Raw genomic sequence first — 4,705 nt, forward strand, 5'->3', positions numbered from 1 at the left:
CACAAACCTGCTCTATGAAGCACATCTCGAAGCCGCTTCTTGCAAATAGCGTCCAGTAGTTGCCGCTTGTTCTCTTTCACGTCACGAAGTTTCTCTTCGTAATCTGCTGTTTTTCTTGCGCACATTTTCAAACGATAATCGCTTGACTTTATGATAACACTTGAGGCTCATAAACGCGTTACTTTGTTTGCGGCTAGAAAGCTACAACTAAACCAAACTCAGCAGGGCCGAAAAGCCTCAACGTGCACCGAGACTATTTGAATGAACAAAGATTTAATGAATGCACTTTTAATTCCAGAGAAGTAGCGATGGCCGTTCCGCGTCAATACGCAATTACGTTCGCTACTACTATTTCAGAAATATGTAGTTTAGAAAGTGTGACAGTTTCGTCAAAAAGACGTATGCGGAGGTAGCGCTGTAGCTAATAATGTACGGCAAAGACAGTGGGACATACTTTGTCAGGAACGCGCGATTTATAAAAACAACAGACGAGCAAAAGTAAATGCTATATGTAACAAATATCCGTGCTTTTACAAATAATTTAATAAAAACATTTAGTTGTAAAGATTTATCTTATCTTATTGTTGTAATTGTATGCAATTGTTATTATATTTTGTGTACCTTAAAGTCAATTCACGTGTTAGTGATACAAATTATGTCCAAGTGGAGATGCCGAGCGAGTAAAAATTGGCCGGACGTTCGATTAGGTGGTGGGCCGAGAGCAGATTTCGTGCGTTTAAAACATCCCAGGATTGATTTAATTCTTGTTTCTTCGTTTTGTTATCATCAGTTTTCAACAAATCCCAAATTGTTGGCATTACTCTTACCTCTTGCAATTTTTTTTATTCAGCGTTAACTTTGCGTACATTACTGGGTCCGACAAACCAAGCCGAGTAGTATGGGTGATAATCTGTGCCATCGGAGTTTGGATTCGAAATTCTAACGCTGAATTTTTTTTTTTTTTTGCATAAAAAATCCCAACATTGAATTCTTTTTCACCATTGAAATTCAACATGTAAAAAAAATGCCTGGAAAAAATTTAGCTGCCAATAGAATTCAACAGCAAAAAATAAATAAAATAAAATAAAAATTTAAGTGCAAACAATTCAGCTACAAAAAAATTGCTTTGCTTGTCTCACGTGTCTGTCTGCGCTTTCCTCTTTTTCCACTGCTTGCGACAAGGTATCGGCGGCGTACATGTATTTTCGTGGTGTGTATATCATGTGTACGTCGTATTTTTGTAGCCTGATTAGCATGCGCGGTATCCGTACCGGACAGTCATTCAAGGTTTTGTTCATGATTGACACCAAAGGTTTATGATCAGTTTCCACTTCAAACCTCTGGCCGTAGACGAATTGATGGAAACGCTCACATGCATACAAACTTGCCAACAATCCTTTCTCAATTTGGGCGTATCTTGATTCAGCACTTGTTAAGGCATGGGACGCGTATGCAACAGGTGACCATTGGTCTTTATGTTGCTGCAGCAGCACTGCTCCCAGGCCATACTGTGAAGCATCTGCTGAAATCCTGGTGCTCTTTTCTGGGTCGTAGAACTTTAATACAGGCTCTTGTGTCAGAGTCTCGTTCTGTTTTTTTAAACATTGCTCTTGTTCGTGGGACCATATCCATTCATTCTTTTGTTCCAAAATAGTCCTGAGAGGTGCCGACTGTGTTGACAGTTGAGGAATGAACTTGACAAGGTAGGTGACCATGCCTAGAAACCGTCTGACCTCATCTTTGTTGGTTGGTCTTTCCATGTTGTCGATTGCTGAAGTTTTTCTCGGGTCTGGCTTCACTCCCACTCACGTCTCCCATGAAGGTAAGTGATTCCACTCCAAACTCTAATTTGTCTTTGTTTAGTTTTAAGTTCACCTCCCTCATCTTGTCCAACACTTGTTTCAGTCTTTCGTCATGTTCTTCTCGAGTTGAGCCCCAAACTATGATGTCATCCATCATTGTCTCCACTCCAGGTATGTGCTCGAAAATCATGTGTATGGTTTTGTGGTAGACTTCTGGTGCTGACAAGATACCATAAGGCAGACGAAGAAACCTGCACCTGTCCTCCAGGGTGTTGAATGTACACAATCGAGAACTCTCCTCATCTAGCCTCAGCTGCCAGAAACCCGACGAAACATCTAATTTATTGAACCATTTGGCCCCAGCAAATTGTGCCATGATTTCTTCTCTAGTTGGTAACTTGAAGTGTTCTCTTTTTATTGCTTTGTTTAGATCCCTTGGATCCAAGCATGTCTCAGAGGACCTGTTTTCTTTTGCACAACAACCAATGAGCTGACCCATTCAGTTGGCTCATCAATCTTTGATGACTCCTAGTTTTTCCATTCGCGCTAATTCATCCTTCAGTTTTTTCCACAGTGCAAAAGGAACCTTTCTGCAAGGGTGCACAACAGGAGTCACATCTTTATCCAAGTGGATTTTATGCAGTCCAGGAGGACATCCAAGTCCTTCGAAACAGTCTTTATACTCCTCCATGAGGGAGTCTTGAGCATTTGCTGTCTCTGATGAAGTCACTACAAACACTTTTTTTTTACCAGATTGAGCTTCATGCATGCACTGAGTCCCAGAATTGGTTGTACACTCATATGTGAGTGTTTTGTAGTTCTTCAAAGACAACAGGTTCACATGAGCACCTGTATCAAGCTTGAACGGAATGATTGTCTCGTTAACTGTGATTGGCACAATCCATTCCTCTTTTTCAGTTGTGCACGCGTGCACCGCATCCACAATATACTCCTCACTGTCGTCATCTTCTTCAACAGTGTGAACTTTGGGTCTTGTAGCTGCCTTACAACATTTTGCATAATGATTTCCCTTTCCATAGTTGTTACAGGATTTTCCAAATGCAGGACAAGATTTTGGCTTGTGACTGTATCCACATTTGCTGCATTTAAACTATTACGATTACTTTTTTTGGCCTTTCTGTTTGGCAAATGTCTTCTTTTGTTGTTCTTCATGTATGGCATGCACTGTTGTTTCACCTCTCTTAGCTCTTTCGCTTGTGCTCGGGTGGTTTCTGCTGCTCTACACATACTGACAAACTTGTCCAGTGTAAGTCCAGTTTCTCCAAGCAGTCTCTCTCTGAGTGCATTATCCAATGTACCACAAACAATCCTGTCTCTCACTAAGGAGTCTCTCAGAGTGTCGAATTCACACGCTTTGCTTAATGTGTGTAGCTCTGCCAAGTACTGATCAAAAGGTACTCCTTGCCTCTGGTCATGTGTGAAAAACTTGTACCTTTCAAAAGTCACATTTTGTTTAGGTACAAAGTACTCTTCAAACTTTGTCATTAGTTGTGCCACAGTCAAGTTCGATACATCCAGCTGAAAGCTATTGTATGTCCAATGCATCTCCTATCACATGCAACAGAATGTGAGCCTTGAGTTTTTCATCCTCGCCTCCTGCTCCGCTTGCTGCTAAATATGCAGTAAATTTTTGCTTGAAACGCTTCCAATTATCGGCAAGATTACCAGTGAGTTGCATTAAGATTGGTGGATTTATTTTATCCATGACCACACTTTGGGGTTCGTGACCGGGATTACACAGATTTTTTTGTTGTTGTTGCTTTTGGCGGTCCTTTAACTCGGACACTGGATTCTCTTCTGCATGTTCGATCTGTCCTCTGTCCTTAGTCCCATTTCACTTCACCATCGGTCCTGGCCAACACACATCGTAGCAAGATGCGCTAGCATGTCTTTTTCTTCCCCCTCCCGTGCTACGTGGCTCCTCCGTGGCAAACCTTCTTTTCCCCGAAGCTGCTCATGACCACTTCTGACACCATGTGTTGTCTTTCAGCTCATGAAAGATGCAGACAAGGCATTTAGTTTTTACTCTGGCTCTTTACTCGTGTCCTTAGCATAGCATGAACATACTACTGCCTGCGGTTGGCAGTCAAGCGCACTCCACCCTCCTGGCATGCTGGGTAACGTAGTCCTTATGTTCTTACGCTCATAACACCACACACATCGTACGGTTTCTACTCTATGGACTATATGCACGCAACACTTCTGCGTTCGATGTAAGGCACCGAAGCTTCCAGTGCAGGGTAGATGCTGTAGCAGAGCGTGTTGTTCATGTGATGCAACTCTAGCCCAAGTCCGTAACAGGGACAAGGAGTGCTCCTTTGTTTAATACTAGGACCACCCGAATTCTAAAACTACTTAGATCTCCTAGAGCCATCATTTTTCTTTGATGGAACAGTTTAAAATGTTTAAATGCATGTAAAAAAACCTTAATGTGGCTTAATGAAAGCAAACTACGATCGATCACCACCAAAATACTTTGGCAATTGCTTTGATATTTTCAGAGATTGAAATGGGCATAAGTGGAGACGTGCATGTGAATTTTGGTGGCAATTGGTCGTAGTTTAATAAAATTAAGCCACAATCAGCTTTTTACATAAAGGGTTTTTTGACGGCTTGTGCTTTGGCAAAGATGTCATTGCCTAAAATGATTATTATTCTTATTATAGTATAACAGTTAAAGCAGCAATGGGCAAGAAATCGACCTTAAAGCAGAAGTCAACCCAAACGTTTTTTTTTTCAAGAATATGTTCCCGCACAGCATTCTGATTAATTTTGCATTAGTGGAATATAAATTAAGCAGCAAAATGCACTAGCCATCTCTGGGGGTGGCCATTTTGTCTTCTATCGACTGAAAATGACATCACAACTGCTCACAACGACCA

General features: G+C 41.4%; 1 pseudogene across 1 annotated transcript in view; it reads right to left on the reverse strand.

Moving 5' to 3' along the window:
* LOC147136017 (uncharacterized) overlaps positions 1-431 on the reverse strand; it is a 31,347-nt pseudogene extending 30,916 nt beyond the window's left edge. The window contains exon 1 of the transcript XR_015089727.1: positions 8-431. The product of XR_015089727.1 is annotated as an uncharacterized LOC147136017 (transcript). The remainder of the gene's footprint in view (positions 1-7) is intronic.
* Positions 432-4,705: the final 4,274 nt, after the last annotated feature.

This window comes from Filicampus tigris, chromosome 14 (assembly GCF_054856515.1).
Source record: "Filicampus tigris isolate MCC_2025a chromosome 14, RoL_Ftig_1.0, whole genome shotgun sequence".
NCBI classification, from domain to species: Eukaryota; Metazoa; Chordata; class Actinopteri; order Syngnathiformes; family Syngnathidae; genus Filicampus; species Filicampus tigris.